The sequence below is a fragment of the Leopardus geoffroyi genome, chromosome D1, assembly GCF_018350155.1.
Source record: "Leopardus geoffroyi isolate Oge1 chromosome D1, O.geoffroyi_Oge1_pat1.0, whole genome shotgun sequence".
NCBI lineage: Eukaryota > Metazoa > Chordata > Mammalia > Carnivora > Felidae > Leopardus > Leopardus geoffroyi.
This window is the reverse complement of record NC_059329.1, coordinates 94,461,635-94,484,394: the sequence shown is the minus strand read 5'-3', so window position 1 is coordinate 94,484,394 and position 22,760 is coordinate 94,461,635. Positions and strand designations below refer to the sequence as shown.

The 22,760-nt window shown below is 38.9% G+C and overlaps 1 protein-coding gene across 4 annotated transcripts in view; it reads left to right on the top strand.

Annotated features, from left to right (window-relative positions):
• Nucleotides 1-250: 250 nt before the first annotated feature.
• Nucleotides 251-22,760, top strand: part of LRRC4C (leucine rich repeat containing 4C) — a 1,189,111-nt gene continuing 1,166,601 nt past the window's right edge. For all 4 annotated transcript variants that reach the window (XM_045485014.1, XM_045485011.1, XM_045485013.1 and 1 more), the window contains exon 1: nt 251-819. The gene's annotated coding sequence lies outside the window, so the exon portion shown is untranslated. The remainder of the gene's footprint in view (nt 820-22,760) is intronic.

Below are 22,760 nucleotides of genomic sequence, written 5' to 3'. Positions count from 1 at the left end.
TGTCTCACTTGCAGCATCAGAGGGCTGAGCAAAATGCAGTGGAACAGGGACAGACACAGCTCTGGCAATCATCTCAATGCAGGCTGCCGAATGCTGGGGGTGGGGGAGGCAGCGCATCAAGATTAATAACCTTGCCATAATCCGGGGCACCCTGCAAGCAGACACCTCTGCTGATTGACCCGCTCCTGGCTTGATGAATCTGCCTGGGGGAGAGGGATCCGGCATCTACCTTGTCCTGGCCCCCCCCCCCCTCCTGATTTTGGATGTTCTTTTGATCCTACACCGATCTGGGAAGGTAACAGTGAGCCGAATTATCTGCAGCACACAGCAGCTATTGGAGGTTACTACTGACAGTTTTCATTACACTGGTGTGTGTGTGAGCGCGTGTGTTTGTGTGTGTTTGTGAGTGTGGGTGCCTGCTTTTTGTATGAGATGTGTGAGTGTCCGTGAATGTGTGTGAGTCTGTGTGACAACCAAAGCAGGTATATCGTACAGTAGGAGATTTCAACAGCATGAAAATATTCTCTGGGCACTTGGACTCAGTCTGTAGCCCCCAGCCTTCACCATCCCCTTCCTCCCCCCACTCCCCCCCTTTCTCTTTTTGCCTTTGATGAGTTTTTGGCTTACTTTTTGGCGGAGTCTCTTGGACACGTTTTTTGCTGGTGCTGGAAGATCAGATAAATGGAACCTTTGAAAACTGATTATTTTTCCTCTATGTGACTTAAAAAAAAAAACAAAGAAGAAGAAAATAGAGTAGTGCAAGATAAGCTAGAGGATTTTAAATTTTCCTTGGTGAACTTTGAGGATCCGTAAAAGAAGGTAAGTCACGGGACTCCTTAGATCTTAGTCCTTGGTTTCTTGCAATGTTTGTGCTTTCCTGTTTGTTTTTGGAAATCCATATGCAGTTTATAAGTGCTTTTTAGAGCCTGTAATGCTCAGAAGAACTCAGTGTGTGGCATTTTGGGGCTATTTTCATGCCAAGAAGATTATTTCCATTTGTATAACCATCCCCCAGCCCTCTTCCTTTTATTTATTTAACATTTTCACAGTGAATTCTGCTTCTATGAAATCTGGGGGGGGGGGGGCAGGGAATCCAGCCTTCTCCCTCCCTGAAATACTCTCTAAATTTGAGGGGAAAAATCAGAATCGCTAGTGGCAGAGGCTCTGAGTAAGAGGGAAAAGTGTGTCTGCTCAGAGACTGAGGGTGGGGGTTGGGGGCGTAATCTGGACTTTATGATAACTTAATAGTAGACTTTTTCCCCCCAAAGCCCTTATTTTTTTCTGGAATAGTTAAATCTGCTCTGGAGAGGAGCGAATGTGTGGAATACAGAGAAGCTGTTTCAACAGCTCTTAATTGGAACAAATGAGAACAAAGTGGAAATTGTTTAGTATTTTGAACCTCCTTTTTTGCACTGATTCTCTTGCGATTGTATCTCATTAACCTTTCTGAATGCTCTGTCCCCTGATTAAGACTAGTGTCTCTCATTTTGGAACATCCCCTTACCCTACGTGGTCCCTAGAGAAGGGAGTGCAGTTGCAAATTGCTCTTAATTGTCTACTCTTGGCTGTAAAAGCAAGCGGGCGGCATCAGGAATTCAGGTGACTTTAGTCTCACATCTTGCCTCACTCAGGCATCCCTTTAGTGTTTCCTGGTGGTTAGCTGTGCCTCTTTTTTCTTTTTTCTCTCCCTTTCCTTCAAAGTGAAATGCAGGTAGTATTTTACCTATTTCCATCCAGCGGTTACTTAATTAAAGCAAAATAGCCTTTCACTGTGTTAGCATCTGTGTTCCTGTATCTGTAGGTATTTTTATCTGTGCACTGACATCTCTTAGCTTCTCCCTAGAAGTGAGAATCACTTGTAAATATATTTTTCTAAGATGCTGAGACCCCCCAGATAGAAGCAATAGAGCTTCAGTCTTCCTCAGCCTATATATGTGGATGGTTTATCCTAAAAGGAATGGTGATATTTCATGGAATGTTGGCCAACTTGAACTGTTACTGTGAACATTTTCATGAAAGAGCTGACAGTATGTTAACTAGGCAGAGGAGAGCACACATAGGTGTTTTGCTAAGTGTGGATGTCTCTGTATAGAGAGGGAGATGATGCAAATTGTAACATGAGCTTTGTTGAGAGACCATTGGGGGTCAAAGATGTATTGGGGCATCCAAGTTGAGGGATGTCAGATGTCATACTTGAAATATTAAGACTGTTTTCTCTAAGAAGGATCCCCCCCCCCTTCCGCCCCAGTTCAGCACTAAAAAGAAAAAAAAAAAACTTAGATGAGATTATACCCTGGTATTACCATGGACTATCCCTTCTATCTGATGTTTTTGCAAAGTGGTATTAGAGAAACCATTTAAGGAATGGCAGCTGTTACAAGATGCCCCCTACCCCAGCTGACCCTTCCTCCACTCTGCTCTTGGTAAAGATACTATGGGAAAACTGTCTCTTATCAGTATAATTTATGATCTGTCATTCTTGTCAACTATTTCTGCTCTGGATATTTTCATCTGTTACTCCTAGATTCCAGTTACATTTCTTCTATCAGAAAGGGTTTTTTTCATTTTTAAATGATTGAAACCTAGGAGAAACTCCAGATAAAATTTCATTTTCTTTGTGGCGCAAACAACCTGGGACTCGTGAAACCCGAAGGCGAATGTGGTACATACACCAGAAACACAGGGTACTGTTCTGAAGAGCGTACAGAGCCCTGATGCTCCTGGAGGGGGTTTGGAGTTCCCCACACTCTGCCTGGATCATCACCATTCCTTACATCGGCAGCTCTTCGTGAACACGCAGCTTTTGGTTACCAGTACCAGGTGCAGAGGGACAGTATATTACACCTTCTATTTTGTGAGGGGACTGTTCTGAATGAAGAGAAGCCCTTTGAAAATGCCGTTCTGGAAGTTGGCAAATAAGTGCCTCTTGTTATTGAGGCTATTTAATTTTGACTTTTCCCCCTCCCATTCACATTCTCACCCAGGGTGGGTATATTTAGAGTTGTGGTATTGGTTCAAAAACCGGTTGAAGATTATTCTCAACACCATCTAAAAAATAATCAGGATAACATCTTGGCTTTTGTGTATTTGAGATTTAATAATTGTAATGAGTGAATCTTCTAGCAATAGCAACACTTTCATTATCACTTATTTTAAGCTAATAATAGAAATGGGGTACAAGCCAACTCAGGGTTTTCTGATTACAGCTTCTGCAGCGAGTAAAGCCTCTCCCTGGTATGTCATGGTTTCCTGGTGGTGTTTGAGCAGTTGTAACTTTGCATCTTTATTAGCTTAGGTCAGAGTAAAGGTAAACAGCTTTCTATCAGAACAGGCTCCAGATATATGGCTTTCTTTTGTCTTTTCTGGATTTGTTTTGTGATCAGAGTGGTTTTTGTTTTTGTTAGGTTTGTTGTTTGTTTGTTTTTAGTTTAATGGGGTTTGTTTTCTTGCTTAGTGAGTTCAAAGAAGAAAAGGGAGGGAGAGAACTTTTTGTTTCAGTACAGGTAATAAGTCAGTTGACAAAAGGTTGGACTTCCTGGAAGAAGGAATATATGCAGAGTTAATTTTTTAAAAAGAATTCATTGGTAGAGAATGCCTTGAGTTTATCTGGGAGTGAATAAAGGAAATTCCAATTCCTTCTCTATTTAGTTCCAGTCAGTTATCCAGCCTCTCTTTGGGTCTTGGCTCAAGTGAACCAGCCAGGCCCAACATTCTTCCTTGTGTTTCTCAGACCTAGGGCACTTAACACATGAATGGCTCTTTCCTTCTGTAACTAGCAGAGCTGACAGCTGGAAAGTCAGCCACTGAGAACCTTTAAAGGAAGCCAGAAAGATCACCCCGTAAATTGAAGAGCAAAAGGGAGCTCTTGTAGCTTGGGCCCTGAAGGTGGGTGAAGACCAGGCGAACTGAACTTGAAGTTTTGATTGCTGAGTCATTACAACAGCCTGGAGCTGTGTGTTAGCTCCACAAACTGATGCTGACACTGGGGCTAATGCTAATAGACTGGAGCATCAGCCTACAGCAGAAAATGCAGACTCTTGGGATGAAGAAGATCCAGGCTCTCATGACAGATGCATGTTTGTATAGTCTTGCTATTGTTCTTCATCCCCTGAGAACTTCTCCCGGTCCCCTGTTAAATTGCAAAGGAAGAGATGGATTAATTAAAGTGAAGGTAGAACAGGGGCTTTGCAATGGACTAAATCAATTTACTCAATTTATCTGAATCCCCATTTGGGACTACTCAGTATACTGTCACCGGTAAAAGTGGGGTTGGGTGGAGACAGGGGTTAGAATCAGGAGAACGTTTGAGACTTAGGTGTCAGTCAAGCATTGATGGTGCACTTGATGATCAGTAAGTCACTGAAAGTCTCAGAACTCTGATCATTCTTCCTGTTTAGGAATAAGCATCCTTATAGTGTGTCATTGGGATTATGATGAAGTATTATAGATATAAATATATTTAAGTATAAATTTAAATAAATATTTAAATATAAAATGATCTGTTATTACACTGCTATGGAAATGTAATGTACTATGGTAATGATGACTTCATATATGGTTTAAGACTTTACAAAATAGTTTCTTCAATATGATTTTCAAATTGAGCAGAACTTATCTTCATAATGGTGATCAATATTTGTGGTATTAAAATTTGGGTGTTTCACAAATGTGTTGACTATACCTCATCTCAGTAATTTCCGTGCACACTCTTGGTTGCGGGTTTGTGTATGTGTGAGTGCCTGTGCAAATGAGCACATATACACATGCTCAATTACTTGCAAGCAATTATACCTCCTATAGGAGGTGCAGCTTCAGATTCATGAAAAATAGAAAATGTGATGATCTCAATCCATTGTCGTTGGATATCCAGAGAGGACAGGAAAGACTTGGACATCTAGCCCTTTTTGGGGGACTACACAGATCATTATAGGGTTTGTGGAGTCTAGAAAACTCTATTCCACAATAAGGCTGTTGACTAGAATTTGAGTTAAACTTGGAAATTGTATCAATAGGATCACAATGAATTATCTTTGTGGGATAGATAGACCAGAATTAAAGGGCTCAGTTAGAGATCCTTATGACAAGAAAATATGGTAGTGATGGGCATTGGCTTTGAAGTCGGACTTGGGTTGGATACCTAATCTCTCAGAACCTCAGTTATCCAATCTGTAAAATGGGGATAAATCAATCATTCAATGGGCCTCTGTGTGAGTGAATGGATGAGTGTATATGTACTTGACCCTTGAACAATATACGGGTTAGGGGTGCCAGCCTCCAGGCAGTAGAAAATCTCCTGTAACTTTTGACTCATCCAAAACTTACAGCTTACTATCTGTTGACCAGAAGCCTTACTGATAACATAGTCAATTAACATATTTTGTAGTATGTATTCTATATTGTATTCTTACAACAAAGTAAGCTAGAGAAAAAATCTTTTTAAGAAAATCAAAGGGAAGATATGTTTACTGCACTGTAAGACATCCACGTAATAAGCAGATCCACACTGTTCAAACCTATCTTGTTGAAGGTCAGCTGTTATAGTACTTGGCAAAATTCTTAACACAGAACTGAAACTCTATAGTTTCACATATATTTTTCCCCCCCTTCATCTGGCTTAAGAATTAGGAAGACCACTCTAATTTAATGTATTTATGTAATTTATGTCGGTAGGCAAAAGCCCCAAATGTAATCTGAGAGCTAAGTACCACGGGAGAGAGAAAGTTGTATTTCTGTAAATTAGCTCATTTCATGTACCATGATTTCATCAGATCCTTTCTCAGAGCAACCAAAGTGCCCTTTCCAGATGTCACCTCACTTACGCTCAGAACTTCCAAAATGATACTGAATGTAAGTAGCGAGAATCCTGTGCACCCATCCATATGTGGTTGCAGAAACACAGTTCACATGTCAGCAAGTGGTGTTAACATTGCTCTTTATCTAACATCTCGTTTTGTTCACAGTCAATGAAAGGATGCATGTTTATTAAACACCTACCAGGTACAAGCACTGCGATCACTGCTGGGGGGGGATGTAGGCCTCTCTCTGCTCATGCTTCTTTGCTGCAATTCGTGCATTTGGATGGGGCATGCTGCAGTTTCCAGACTGTCCCCTGGAATTTGGACTTCATAGTTAAACAGGATTAAGATTCCTCTGCAAGAAGATGACCTATGTGGGGCTATGTCATTGTGTATGACCTTTATTTAGTTCAAGAACATATTGCAAAAGATGTAAAAATCCTTGTTCCTGTTGTAGCTGAACTGAGCTGTCAGTGATGAGTTCAATTCTGCTTTGCTAACTCTGCACGGCTGATACCACTTGGCCCAGGTATTTCTGTTCTGCACAGTCAGCCTTTCCCTAGGCACGAAAGGAGCAGGGTTTTGTCCTTCAGATTGTGGGTTTTTCTGTCCTTACAATGAATGGATGGAGCTGATTTTATGGCTTGCCGAGAAGGAAGACAAGAACCATGTTCCCTTCAGTGTAAGACTGGTTTCTTAAAATCCAAATCTAGTAGAGTAAGAAAGGGAAGAGGCATGTCAATTGGTGAAAATAATAAATGCAAGTTTATGGGTCTCAACCACGGACTTGAGCCTCAGGATTTGTGGTTAGAGAAGTGTACTGAACTAAGTTCCCTGAGTAATATACAGCAGATACACACAATAAGATGGTATCATAAATTATAATGAATCCTCTCATAGTCATCAAATGGGTTCTAAGTGCCAGATGCTGTGCTATGTCACAGGCTGTATTATTTACACTTTCAAAACAAAGGTAAGGTAACATTCCCATATTACAGATGCAACAAAAAGTGATTCACTCCTTTGTCCAATATTCAGACCGACTTCAAAGCTCATGCATGTCTCTTCTATGTATTCATAAGGATATATATTCTATATATACCATGTTTTAAAAAAATCTTTAGGTTGTAAACCCAATGCTTCTTCACATAAATCCTTGAATATGGAGAGTCCAGAGCAAGGCTTCTCTAAATGCAAATCAAATAATCTTGTTGCCATAACAGGACTCATTCTATCAGTGGAAAGATGTAGTCTCTGTCTCTAAGGGACCTCTGAAGGGTCACCTCCTGAACCAGTGGGTTCCAGGTAACAGTAAGTCCTTAATGCTTTTGAGGTAGAGCCCAACTTTGACAATTAAGTAAATCTCATAGGAATGTTTGGTATCATGTAGCGTATTGGCAAAAGTAATTACAATTATGGGATGTGGGACAAAGAAATGACAGTCTGCTCTGTAACATTAAATCCTAAGTAGCAGTGGACAATATTTGCAGAATGTACTTTATGGGTAGTGTCCCTAAGTGTCTCTCTATGTAACTTTGTATGGATTTCTTTGGTACCTTTTTCCTTTCCTTGCGTGGTTGTTGTAAAAACATTAAGAAAAATAATACTCAAAAGGGACTGAGAATTGAGATTTGGTTCTGTTCAATAAAAGATAAATAATAGGGATGCCTGGGTAGCTTAGTCACTTAAGCATCCAACTGTTGACTTCCGCTCAGGTCATGATCTCCCTGTTTTTAGGTTCAAGCCCCATGTTGGGCTCTGCTCTGACAGTACGGAGCCTGCTAGGGCTTTTCTCTCTTTCCCTTCCTCTCTCTGTTACTCCTGTGCTCTTTCTCTCAAAATTAATTAACATTAAATAAATATTATGATATATTTTTAAAATTATAATAATTAGTAGTATTAATATGATAATTTAGGAATATCTATTTGTGTATAAACCTTGTACTCCGCAGTGCCAGAGGTTATACAAATTGTTACCTCACATGAGTGAACAGAAACATGAATATCCATGTCTGTCTGGCCGTAAAAATATGAGCGAGAGGAGGAAAATTACCTTTTGGATATTGATGTCAGTGAGGGACATGCTGACGGAAAAAGAGTGATTTGGCTCAGGGCATTCAAGGAGACTAGAGAAACAGAGAGCCAAGTCAGAATTTCATGTGCTAAGGAATTTTTTTTTATCGTTCAATCCTTAAAATGCCGTGAACTTGGGAACGTAGCACAACGCTTATCTGTAAACAGGAAAAAGGGTCACATTTTGAAAGCTTTCTTGATAAAGAGAGGAGGTAACCATCTTCCTTTGACTTTATGCTATAAAAGAAACAAAGAAAATTTCAGCTCTGCCTCTTTTCTCATCCCTGTAAAATTTCTCTAGCTTTTGTATGAAGTGTAGATATGTGTATTTTTTTAAATCAGCTTTTGGTGTTCTAGATACTCCTTTTTGTATATATGAGGAAACCAGAATTCTCTGTGTTTGGTAAGCCATTCCAGGATAGGAGATTTAAATTCTTTATGTAGGACAGCTTGATCTTTATCTTCGTGATTTGTGTGATACGTCCCAGAAGCAAGGACCAAGTATGTACACAATGGTTCAGGGTATACTTTTTTGGGAAAAGTATGATTGGAATTAAAACTTTTGATCATACATGCCAGGAACCTTGCAGATGCTTAATGTGGAAGAACTGTTTCAGTAAAGAAAAGTTTTTTATACAAATTGAGACAAATGTTTGCATAACAGTGAAATAAGTATGAAGTGCAAGCAATTTGAACAATCACTTTGGTAAAGGTGAAGTTGTGCCTGAAAATGACTGAGTGATTAGTAATAAAAACAGTGGCTGAATGTGCTAACTTTTTTCCTGTTGGAGACTTTCCCTATGTATAGTGATAAACATACTAAGGAGATAGGTACACACAAGGAAAAAATTACACTCACACTTCTAAAGGAAAGTCATGTTTATATGTGACTTTTGCTCAGGATCTTTCCTCTACCAAAGAGCGTGGAATATAATAAATATGAAACACTTTATCACTTTATCAACTAACCTGTTCTGATTCCAGTGCCCCAAATAAGAGCATATATATATATATATATATTATGTAGTTTTAAGTTTTTCTGAGTGTCCCTTGATTGCAAATACTTTAATGAACCAGAGTCTATCTTGTTCACAGACGGCTGAGTTCTTCTTGTGCTCATCTGGTGGATGCTACCTCCTTTATCCCTTTCTTCTTCTTTGACCTATCTTGCCTTACTGCCATGATTTTGCTGGATGTGTGTTTGCCCCTTCAAGTTGGATTTTTATTTCTGCCCTCACAATAGGCACTCATGCATTTTTTCTAAGCTTTCACTAAGCGGAATTCTATTTTTCCTATCTGGCACATGTTTTTTTCCCCAAGACTCATTTGACTGAGAGAGTGTGTGTGTGTGTGTGTGTGTGTGTGTGTGTGTGTGTGTGTGTATATATATATATATATATATATATATATATTTATTTATATATAATTTGACTGATATATATATATATATATATATATATATATATATATATATATATCTTTTTTCTATTCCTGAATCTCAGAAGTATGACATAGATCTAGATTAAGATCACTTTTGCTTGAGTAAATCAGCATTGTCTATGAATGCTCTTGAGGATGATATCTTTGTGTTTATGTGTCCATTTCAGTGGTATCATTTGTCCATATGTTTCATTTTCTTTCTTTTTTGTTTAATGTTCACTTTTGAGAGAGAGAGAGAGAGAGAGAGAGAGAGAGAGACAGAGTGTGAGGGGACAAGGGGTAGAGAGAGAGGGAAACACAGAATCTGAAGCAGGCTCCAGGCCCCGAGCCATCCAGCACAGAGCTCGATGTGGGGCTTGAACTCACAAACCATGAGATCATGACCTGAACTGGAACTGGGTGCCCAACCGACTGAGCCACCCAGGCGCCCCTATTGATGTGTTTCTTGAACACCTACTAGCTTCACTATTCTATCGAGTATAGTGTGGAACACAAAGTTGTAAACAAATGATGTTTTCCCCTCAAATACGTGTATATACTATTGCTAATGTTATATTAGCAAAAGAGAAATTAACTTGCTAAACAATGCAGCATGACATTCAGAACCAAAAAATGGAGTCAATATGAATTATTTACAGAATAAAGTTATTACTGGGGACTTTGTGATGGGGAAGATTAAGGAAGAAACTTGCTCTACATTATGTTTAGGACTAAATCCAGTTTTTCTGAAGAGAAATGGAAGAGATGAGGGCTTTAGTGTGAATAGGGGAAGAAAATGTCATCAACAAGTATTTGGTAGATAAGAATAAAGATTTGGGGTGGGTCCCATAGAAAGCCTAGAAAAAAAGAATCACAAAATTAACCCCGTAGCTATCATGTGTTTAAAATTGTGATATTCCAGGTGGTATGCTGGGAACTTCAGTTGTGAAAAGGAACTATGATGATTCTCACGGTACAGATGAGGAAACTCAACCTCAGACAAGTTGTGATTTGCTCAGGTAAACAGTCACATGTCGTGTATGATGTGTGCCTAGATGGCTCTGGCTGCAGAGCCCAGGTGACTTGGTTCCTCCCATTATGATCTTTATCCTTGTAAACCCTGAAAGCCATACAGTGTTCTGTATTTTCCCTTCCTGAGTTTCGAATTGTTCTTTACTCTTTTAGGTGAAAACTGTTTGGTGTAACTTTTTTTTTTTTACCTTAATTTTCCTGGAATTTTTTCTCCAGTGATCGCCAAAAAGAGAGCTTGGAAACAAAGATAGATGCAAAGATTCCTATCTGGCATCCTTACTTTCTCTTCCCTGTTGGGATCTGAGTATGTCCCTTTTCTATTTTCTGGAAGGGGAGCTAGTGCTTTATACAGATGGTCTGTCGGACAGACAGATGGTCCAGACTTCTCTAATGGTATGTTCTAGAGAGAAACATGTCTGTGAACTGCCAGCTCAGAATGGAATGGCACTTAACATAAGCATGAAGAGTTGATAGAGGAAAGTATGTTCTCTGACCTTCCAGACGTCAGCCCAGTTTGTTAGTTTGGAATTCTTAGAGATAGAAGAGAGACTTCATTCTGCTGCAGTAGATGGCTATTTCTTTCTCTCAAGCCAGAGGGCTGATCCTTCCACAACAGTAAACTCAGAAATTTGCCAGGCAGTTTCATAGGATGCCATTTTTCTTGGCTTAGGGCCTGGATCTAAGGTAAGGATCCAGGAGAAGCAAAAGGCTGACCAGTTTGAAGCTAGTCCACTCTAATTCTGACCATTCCATTTACTGGGAGGGAGTGGAGGCAAGAAGGAATAAAAAACAAAACAAAACAATACAAAACAGCAGAGGGTTTTGCCAAGAGAAAGCCAGTAATCAAATTGATTCTTTGGTCATTACTTTTAATCTCTATGGGGACAGTACAGAGTCACCTGTCAGGCTTGTGGTTAAATAACCCCTTGATTCTCCCCCCTTATGAGAGCAGAGATAGGAAATTTAAAAATGGGAAAAAAGCTAATTTCATCTCTATCTGAGGTTTGGGTACTGCTCCAGAAAAACCTGCCTTCCTCGATATCTGTTTTACTCACCTTTACCACCTCCCATAGTTAGTGATTTGAGCGTCCGCAGCATAAGGAAATCTTTCCCTACTCTCGTCTCGTGTTCCCCTAGTCTTCTTGCCAAGTGGAGGCCACAGAAGATGCAAGAAAGTCCTGTTCAGCAACAGCTCCTGTTTCTGACATTGACTCAGACCTCCTACCTACTGGCTTGCTAGGACTTCCCAATTTCCTGCTTCCTCTCTCCAACTTTTTAAATATATCTCATCTCCAGATCCAAGTTTTCCAGCATTTACCTCAGGCCTTCCTCCTTTTTGGTAATGTCTTTACTTACAAATCTGTATTCTTTGTTCTAGTCTCTATTCTGCACAGTTCCACAGTTTTAAGCAACCTAGGGCTTCACATTAAAAGGCATTGCTTCCACTTGCCCCAGCTTGCAATATTGTGAGCAATGTTCAACCCTCCAGCCCCCTTGCTGGGCATGGGGAGCAGATGCTGCCTTTGCATAATGATTCTGAATCTTCCCAACCTGAAAATCCTAGTTACACATTTGCCAACGATCTCCTTTTTTTCTGGCATTTAATGTAAGCGTCTTTTAAAAAGGATGATGTTCTTACCTTGCCAGATTGGGACCATGATAACAGCCAGCATTTATTAAGCATTTACTATACATTTAGAACTTTATATTCATTTTCAAAAATTCGACTCCCCCTCCTTCCCCCAAGAAAGCAACTGAAGTAGCTATTACACACATTTCAAAGAAGGAAACATTTGGGGCATCTGGGTGGCTCAGTCAGTTAAGCATTTGACTCTGGATTTTGGCTCAGGTCATGATCTCACTGTTCATGCTCTGTGCTGATGGTGTGGAGCCTACTTGGAGAGAGCCTCTTTCTCTCCCTCTGCCCCTCCCCCACTTGCTTGCTCTCACTTTCTCTCCCTCTCTTAAAATAAATAAAAATAAATTTCAAAGAAGGAAACATTTGGGGCACCTGCGTGGCTCAGTTGGTTAAGCATGCAACTTTGGCTCAGGTCATGATCTCGTGATCCATGTGGGGATTCGAGCCCCACATCAGGCTCTGTGCTGACAACTCAGAGTCTAGAGCCTGCTTCGGATTATGGGTCCCCCTCTCTCTCTGCCCCTCCCCCACTCATGCTCTCTCTCTCTCTCTTTTTCTCTGTCTCTTTCTCTCTAGCTCTCTCAAAAATGAATAAACATTGAAAAAATTTTTAAAAAATATTTTAAAGAAGGAAACATTTAAGATAAGAGAGGTTAAATAAATGGCCAAGATCACATAGCAGAGATCTGGATAAAGCAAGTATCTATGTCTAGAAATATTATCGTATGCTGCCTTCGAAGTCATTTAAAAAATAAGTGGTCCCTTCTTTCAGAGGGGAATGCATGGGATTTTGTGTTTGGATATATAAGAAAAAGCTTTGTAAACTTTAAAGCTCTATGCAAATGTTAATTGTTACTATGTTCTACCCTAAAATTATTTATGGATGACACTGCATATATTTATATAGCTCAGTATAACAAATAGCTGATTAAGGAGCAATCATTTCTCAATTTTAAAGCAGAAATATTGTGGATGCTTATGAAATAGAGCTTGAAAAACAGATGCGTGCGGGAGCCTGGTTGGCGTGTCTGGTGAAATACCGTACAACCTGACTAAATTACACTAATGAGTTGGAGACCCATTACAAATTATCACATTTGCCCAATTAGCAAAGGAGTAACTTAGAGAAAATGACTACTAAGGAAGCAAAGCTGATATAAAGGAAAGACAAAACTTCAAGGAAGCCTAAAAGATGGTAGTACACACCACACTCACATGCACACACACACTACAATAGGTAAAGTTGTTAACATTATTCTGAAATCTACAAAAATGTGTACAATATGGATCTATGTGTGTATATGGACTGCTCAGTTCCATTGCCTCCCCTCCAGTTATCTCAGGTCTTACAACAGAGAACAATGAATGGAAGCTCATTGTTTGGAGGTTCCCCCAAAAAGTTTTATGTTTCTACTGAGTTTGAATTTTGTGTTACAGTTACACTATTATACTAAAGTAGACTGTGGTTCTACATTTAGTTAAGTTTTATTATATGCTTTGAGGATTGCATTCCCATCCTGAACACATCAATAGGTATTATCACCTTGGAGTGTTCTTGGTTACAGTGCCTTTTTCTAAATTTTTCTTAGAAGTCATTCTTCACATATTCTCAGGGAGAAGGGCCCTGCTTTCCAGATTCTCTCAATAAACTTATTTTGAGGACGAAAATAAAAAACAAGTTATCTACCAACCTCCTTGCGATTATAAAATCTCAGTGTTTGAGAGCTCAAAGAACAATACCCCGTTTAAATCTAGATTATTTTTCATGGAGTTTTAATAGTATCAAAATAGACTTTAATACAATTTAGAAGTAGAAATCCAGTAATTGCGTAGTTGCCTATTCCATTTATTTCCACCACTTATTGAATATTGTACGTCAGTGACAGGGATGTACATATATCTTGTGTGATTCTTAGTACAGGCAATAATGTGATCACTTTTCATATACAGATAGGGAAACTGAGGCTTAGAGAAGATAAGTAAATTGACAGTGAGGATGCATCTAATAAATGTCTGAGCTGGGATTTGAGAAAATAAGTGTCATGTTTCAAAGGCACTTACAGTCTACCAAACATATGGTCATATTCACAGCAGGCTTTCTGCTAAAATTATGGCTTGCAAGCCCAGATCTTCATAATTAAAATAATGGCCTGCTCTAATTGCCTGCATTCTTTTCTGTGTTTCTAAACTTTTCCTTGTTCCTGGGCTTTGATCAGATGGTCAATGTGCTGTCAGTTTTGCCTTAGTTTTAGTTTTGTGGCTTTAGAATTCTTTGTGCTTTACCCTATACTAGGACTTACTAAATTTAACACAGACCATCTTCTGGTGCATACAGCCTAGCAGATACATGCTTCTAGTCTTCTTGGTGAGGAAATGGGGCTGCATTTGTCCTTTTTCTGTAATAACGATAAAAACATGGTCACAAAGTCCATGTATCCTGGTACATATGGCCTTTTTCTCCGCGACTCCCATGAAGAAGTAGGGTCTGTTTGTTACTCCTTGAAACTAGACTACCTTTGTGACTTGCTTTGATAGAATGTAAGAGGAATGGCGTTCTAACTTACAGGGATAGGCATTAGGAAGCCTGTAGCCTCCATTTTTCTCCCATGAAAGGAAGCCCATCTAACTGGAGGATATACAGAAGACCCATCACTCTCTCCCTTTTCCCTGTGTTGTGTCTTCGAAAGTCAGCATGGCTGCCAGACATGTGAAGGAGGCCACCTAAGGCCTTCAAGCTCAGCTTCTTCTCCAGCTAAATGCAGTTGTGTAAGTGAACTGAGGCAACCAGAAGCAGAGAAAGAGCCCATCCAATACAGAGAAGGGTTAGATAGAAGAAATGTCTAAGTCTCTGTTTTGGGATGATTTATTACACAGCAGCAGTTTACCGGAACAGAATTACCTACCAGACAGGTGTTATTAATTTCTTAAGATTTAAATTGGGGTGGGAGTGATTTGTGAGTTTCTGAAGTTGTTGACTTTCTGTGTCTTTTTGAAAAAAAGTAACCTGGTAACCTAGTGGTACAGCTCTCTTCTGTGAATATGGATCTCTTCAACTGCAGTGTTGCTGATATAAAAAGTCTAGATTTTGCTAATTAGCATCTTGGCATTCATTCAGCTTCATTTTTTTACTGCTTTTGAGTCATTATAAAGCAAACATTTAGAACCGACTATGTGTCAAGCATACTCATTGTAAATAATGTAATATTTATTATGAACAGGCTCAATATAGAGAGGAAATAAATTTCCTCCACACCTCTAGGGTATTAAGTTTTACACACACACACACACACACAGTTACTCATTCATACTCCTACGTTATGGATTCCTTCTTCCACTCGGGTTTTTATTTGAAGGAAAAAATTTACCCTCCTTGGACCTTGTGATAATAATTTGTATGTTTATTTACATGTTCACATTTAATTCTCCCAGTAACCCTCTGAGAAGGGTGTTATTTTCCCATTTTACATATGGGAATACTAAGGGTAAAAAGATTAAGTGATGGTTTCAATGTCATACAACTGGAGAACGCAAAATCGGAACGTGTATCGTGACTTCTACTCCCAGGACCTTTTTTATTGCATGAGATCTCCTACTTCCATCCAGGACTGTGAGACCAGCTCCAGGGCCTCCACTTTATCTCTTTATGTTTTTTTGTTTTTTTTTTTAATTTTTTTCCCTCTCTCACTCCATTTAACCTTAGCCCTTCTCCTAATTGGTAGTAGGAATTCTCCTGTACTATGTGTATGGAAGCCTTCTTGCAAGAACAGAACATTGTTTTCTAGATATTGAAAAGCACTTGCCTCATGTGGGGCATCTATCTTGTTTCAGAAAGTTCTTTGTGTGGTGACATGGGGTCCTGATTTGCTTTTATGGTCAATTTATTCAGAATTAAGGTGTCAAGGGAGTAAGCCCCAGGGAAGAGGAATTTTCCCTTTAATGCCTCATAAGGTATTTCTTGGGTGATATAAAGTATTTTCCTTGCACAGCATCTTCTTAGAACATGTGAAGAAATAGACATGGTGAAGTAAGGTTGCATGTTAAATCTTAATTTCTGCTACTCCTGAGGCAGAGCTTATATACCTGAGGTACAGCTTCTTGACAGATCTAAGTGGGAGGGATAAAAGTTAACTTAGATTCCTTGCCCTGTACCAACAAAATGTCCCAATTTTAGTGTCTTCCTTCCATTACTAGACTTAATTTTTTTCTCCTCTAAAATCTCATTACATTACTTGATTGTTGTACTCAGGCTTACGTAGCCCATTTCTGTCTTCATAAACGATTTGGTGAACAGAGACTAACTGGCACACACTCACTAATACTTGTAACCTAGAAGATCATGGAGTTCATCTTCCAGTATATAGCAGTCCTGGGTCAGTGGCTAATCTACAAGACGACCAAGGAACTACTGTATAGAGGCATTAGTCATTATTCCTACCTTTTTCTTTTCAAAGCCCCTATGTTCTTTTAGCTCCTGGCCTATTTGTTTTTATAAATATTCAGTAGCATTAGGGTTTACCAAATTCTCTCCTGTGTATGGAATTTACTTTTGCTCCACTCCTAAGACTCTGCTCTGCGGTTTTTCTTAACTTTCCTATGTTGTGTTTCACATTGTACTTACAAGTGCCCATTATGTATACTCAGAACAAAGGAAAAGGTGATATAAAATATAGACTCACTGGTGAAATTTGTTGCTTTACACTCATTGGTTTCTCCTAGGCCTTTGTTAATGCTTCTTAGGATTCATCATACAAGTCAGGGTTAATAGTGTGAGGTTTGCTTAGCACCTATATTGAATGAAAAATAAGGCATATGGAAAAATAAGCCGTGGACTTGAAATTAGAATCCTGAGTCCTTCCATTTCCTAGGTCTACAACATAGGGTAAGTCTCTGAGCTTGCAATTTCTGAAAGCTGCTTCATTCTTTTGTGGAATAGGGATCATACCTGTCTCAAAAGCATCTTCTGCAATGCAGAATGTTGTGTATATGTAAGGTACATTGTTGCGTAGAATTTTGAAGATTAACTTTTTCAGATTATACGGTATACAAATCTAATGGTTGGTTTTGTAGCAAGAATGAGGCAGCAAAGAGAAAAATGTCCAAGAAAGTCTTGAACAAACATCACCACTTAAAAATAATGTTGTTTCTATGATATTCATAATTGTCTCCTAATGTTTATATTGGTTTAGAAAAAATGTAAATAAACTTGATATATTCATGTGTTGTTGGTAGCTGTGTATATTCATATAATGCTTTTCAAAAGCAACCTGACTTTATTGTAGGTCATAGAATTGTTCATTTGCTTTGATCCCTTTCTGGAAATCTATCCTAAATAAATATAAAAAATGCAATGTACAGAAATATGCTAATAAAATTGTAACAGTAAAAAAAATGTCATCGACCAATATGTCAAACAAAGATATGGGTAAAATAATTATGCGTGGAGATAAGGCAGCTACTAAAATTTACAACCTGGAAGACTTTGTATAATGACAACTATATAAAGAAAGCAGGCATGCACACCTCATTTTATTGTGCTTCACTTTACTATATTTCACAGACACTATACAGGAAAACCTTGGAGTGCGAGCATCATTCCTTATGGAAACATGCTTGTAATCCAAAGCACTTGTATATCAAAATGAATTTCCCCATAAGAAATAATGGAAACTCAGGTGATTCATTCCATACCCCAAGGATGTTCATATAAAAATGACTATAATACTGTAATATAATATAAAATAATAAAAAATACAAAATATAAAGAAAGGTAAACAAATAAACCTGTATTTCCCTGTGAAAATCTTCATGGCTGGTATGAGGGAGATGAGAGAGAGGAGGGTTACTGTGTAGGACAACTTTCACTATCACTAATGGATGTTGACTACAGTACAGTATTAATAAACCCTTGTCATATACTGTATTTATTGTAACTGGCAATAAAGCAGCAAAGGAAAGGGTCTATATCTGCAGGCAGCCTGGCCTAGAATGAGGCAAAGCATTCCTAAGCTTACTCTTGTATGGAAAAGCAAAGGCCTGCCCATAGGTTCTTGGAAGTGACAAAAAATACACTAGGGCCAGTTGTGGGCACCTTCCAATGTTCCGAAAAATCACTGATTTCTGCCAGACACCGTGTCCTGAGACTGAGCATCTGAGCATGGGAGCTGATCACCCATAATCCTGTAGCACGTGTGCGAGAGAGAGAGAGAGAGAGAGAGAGAGAGAGAAGACTCATGGGCTCACTTGTGATCATGTGATGTTCAGCATCATGTACTACTTATATTGCAAGACACTGCTTGTTTCCCCAGTTAAAATTTATTAGAAATGTTTGCTCGTCTTGCAGAACACTTGCGGAACAAGTTACTCTCAATCCAAGGTTTTACTGTACTTTGTTTTTAACAAGTTGAAGGTGTGTGGCAGCCTTGTGTTGGACAAGTGGATTAGCACCATTTTCCCAACAGCATTTGTGCACTTTTTGTGTCTGTCACATTTGGGTAATTCTTAATATTTCAGACTTTTTCATTATTACATTGTGACCTGTGATCAGTGATCTTTGTTACTGTATTGGTTTTGGTGTCATGAAGTATACCCACATGAGATGGCAAACTTAATAGATAAATGTTATGTGTGTTCTGACTGCTCCATGGACTGGCTGTTCTCCTGTCTCTCTCCCTGTCCTCAGGCCCCCCTATTTCCTGAGACACCACAGTATTGAAATTAGGCTAATTAATAACCCTGCAATGGCCTCTAAGTGCACAAGAGAAAGAATTGCATGCCTCGCACTTTGAATCAAAAGTTAGAAATGACAAAGCTTAGTGAGGAGGGCCTACCTGAAGCTGAGATAGGCAGAAAGCTAGAGCTCTGTGTCAAGTAGTTCACCAAATTGTGGATGCAAAGGGAAAGTTCTTGAAGGCAATTAGAAGTGCTACTCCCACAAACATGTGAATATTAAGAAAGAGAAACAGCCTTCTTGCTGATATGAAGAACGATTTAGTGGTCTGAAAGAAGCTCAAAAGAGCCGCAAACTTCTCTTAAACCAAAGCCTGCCTAATCCAGAGCAAGGCCTGACTCTCTTGGAGCCTATGAAGGCTGAGAGAGTTGAAGCTCCCTAAGAAAATTTTGAAGCTAGCAGAGGTTTGGTTCATGAGATTTAAGACAAGAAGCCATCTCCAGAATATAAAAGTTCAGGGAGAAGCAGCAAGTGCTGACGTGGGAGCGGTAGCAGCTTATCCAGAAGTCGTGGCTAAAATAATTCATGAAGGTGACTACACTAAACAGTGGATTTTCAATGCAGATGACACATCCTTCTCTTGGAAGAAGATGCCACCTAAGACTTTAACAGAGAGCAGTCGGTGGCTGGCTTCAAAGCTTCAAAAGACCACTTGACTCTCTTGTTAGGGGCTAGTGCGCCTGGTGGCTTTAAGTTGAAGCCAATACTCATTTACCATTTTTAAAAGTCCTATGGCCCTTAAGAATTATACTAAATCTACTCTGCCTGTGTTCTGTAAATGGAACTGCAAAGCCTGGATGACAGCACATTTGTTTATAACATGGTTTACTGAAACTCCAAAGCCCACTGTTGAGAACTTCCACTCAGGAAAAAAAAAAAAATCTTTTCACAATATTATTGCTCATGGACAATGCACCTGGTCACCTGATGGGAATGTACACTGAAATTCATGTGTTTTCATGCCTGCTACCACAACATCCATTCTCTAACCCATGGATCATGAAGTAATTTTGACTTTGAAGTCTTATTACTTAAGAAATCTATTTCATAAGGCAGTAGATGCTATAGATAGTGGTTCCTCTGATGGACCTGGGCAAAGTAAATTGAAAACCTTTTGGAAAGGATTCATCATTTTAGATGCCATTAAGAACATTCATAATTCATGGTAGAGGTCAAAATATAAATATTAACAGGAGGTTGGAAGAAATTGATTCGAACCCTTCATGGATGACCTTGAAGGGTTCAAGGCTTCAGGGGAGGCAGTATCTGCAGGTATGGTGGAAATAGCAATAGAACTAGAAGTAGAGCCTGAAGATGAGACTGAATTGCTTAAACCCCTGATAAAATATTAACACGAGGAGTTGCTTCTTAGGGGTGAGCAAAGAAACTCGCTTATTTTTCTTTTCTTTTTTTAAATGTTTTATTTTTATGTTTGAAAGAGAATGATCAGGGGAGGGCAGAGAGAGAGGGAGACAGAGGATCCAAAGTGGGCTCTGTGCTGTCAGCACAGATGTGGGACTTGAACTCACGAACTGTGAGATCATGACCTGAGCCAAAGTCAGACACTCAACCTACTGACCCACCGAGGCTCCCCAATGGTGGCTTTGTAAGATGGATTCTTCTTTTGTGAAGATGCTGTGAAGATTGTTGAAATGACCATGAATGATTTAGATTATTATGTTAACTTAGTTAATAAAACAGCAGCAGGGTTTGAGACTTCGATTTTGAAAGTGGTTCTACCATAGGTAAAATGCTAACAAAGAGAAATTGTTCATGAAAGGACGAGTCACTGTGGAAAACTTCACTGTTGTCTTATTTTAAGAAATTGCCACAGACACCCCAACCTTCACCAGCCAGCAGCCATCAACATTGAGGGAGGACTTTCCATCAGCGAAACGTTGACTTGCTGAAAGCTCAAATAGTTAGCATTTTTAGCAATAAAATATTTAAATAAAGATGTACATTGTTTTTAAATACATAATGCTATCATATATATATATATATATATGCATGCACTGGGAAACAAAAAATTCATTTGACCCTGTTGCTGTATTTGTTTTTGGTGGTGGAACCACAATCTCCAAGGTATGCCTGTATACTGAAATGCTAATAATGGTTGCATTATGAAATTTTATTTTACTTTCCTAATTTTTTTTTAATTTAAGTTGTTTTTATTTCTGAGGGCAGAACATGTTTGGACCAGTTAATATAACCCTTGGTTACAAATAATAGTAATCTGACTCCAGAAGCCTAAATTAATGGGATTTTACTTTTTCCCATTTAAGGAGTCCAGAAATTATAGGTCATGATTCTGTGACTTAATAGTGTCTAGGCTTGGGATTCTGTTGGTATTTATCTTGTGGTTGCCAGGCGAACGCTGAGGTTCTCATCTTGTCTACATTCAAGGCATAAAAATGTAGGCGAAAGATACACGTCAAATTCTATCTATTTTTTACTTGGCAGAAACTGAAGATTCCCAGCTTAAGTCTCTAAGTGAGGACAGATTGCAGGTGGCCATCCCTACCTAGAATGGAGGCTGAGAAAAAAAGCATGAGCGGTGGGAAAGAAAAATAAACTTAGAAATAACATTATGGTGGCCAGTCAGCCGTATCTCCCACCATGGTCAACTATGTTTCAGGGTCCTGGATGGTCCCAGTATGAAGATGTCCATAGGACTCTTCTCCAGAGGTAGTTGTAGTTTCCTAGTCCTATATCTTTCTCAGCGACCTTGCCTTCTAGTGATCACTCTTCCACATTAGTCTGTAAGACCAACACAAAGAAAACATAAAGGCTGGAAAGGAAAGTGAGTTTGAGCCTCAGTCCCTCATCCAGGATGCTTGGTTCTGCTCAAAGAACTCAGATTCCCTTAGCACATTCAGCAGCAGTCCTGGAAAAACCTTATCAAATACAGCTGACAGGAGTCTCCATTCCCATGAAGCTCTGATGTTGAGTTTCTCCAGTCATGCATATCAAGTAGTCCTGAAAACAAAAGAGCGAGAGCTGTTCTTCTTCCCCTCTGCCCTTGAGAAGACTGGCTTTTTATGACTCTTTTATTATCTCAGCATTATCATAACAAATGAGTTAACTAGCATCCTTCCATTAGATACCATCTTTGGACTACTCTACAGTCTCTTAGACTGTACTTTTTTATGTGTAGTGTGTCACTCTCCTGGTGGCTTTCATCTGATTTCTGAAGGAAAAGTTTACACAGTTATTTTAATGCTGAGGAAAGATGGGAAAAAATGTGGAAGAGACCATAGTTAAGATCTCTAAAATATATCTGGAATAGGTTTCTTTCTATGCTGTCCCTGGCCCCGGTTGACCATCATTGTTGGTTTACATGGTCAGTGGTGATATGTCTTTTCATTCTTGTTTCCTTTTAATCCATTCTATAGAGTGGGAAATTTTTTTTTCCAAAAAAATTGCTAAAACAGGTAAAATTTAAAAATTTAAAAGTGTATCTCTTTGCATTTAGAATAAAGTCAGGATTCTTACTGTGGTCCTCAGATGTTCCTTCAATAGAAGGAATGATGAAGTAATGAGAAAAAGTAGGTCTGTGTGGCTAGAAAGATAAACTGCAAAAGGTTGGTGCTAAGGGTAGAAAAGTGGAGTTGTAGCCAGAATTTAAGCTGCCTTGAGTAGTATCCTAATTGATTTGAAATATGCTTGTTTCTCGACACTTCATCTGATGCCATTCTCTTTCTGCATAGAGGCTCAACTGTATCCTACTCTGAGAGGCCTTCCAGCCATTTATTTTGATACTTTTTTCATTGCTGTGTCTTTGTCAATGTTGGATCTCAACTTATGTATTTCCTTCTCAGAGAAGCTTTTCCCCCCATCCTAACTAAAGTAGGACTCTATACATAGCTACTATCACTGTGTTAGATCTTCCATCTAAGCTCATTGTTGGGTTGTTTTTGAGAATTTCTGTTATTTATTATTTGTCTTTATTGGGTCTATCTGTATCATTATAATGTAAGATTTAGAATGTCAGAGATCTTTTCTACTTAGTGGCTAAGTCAGTGCTTAAATGTAATAGGTTTACTATAAATATCTAATTTAATTATTGATATGA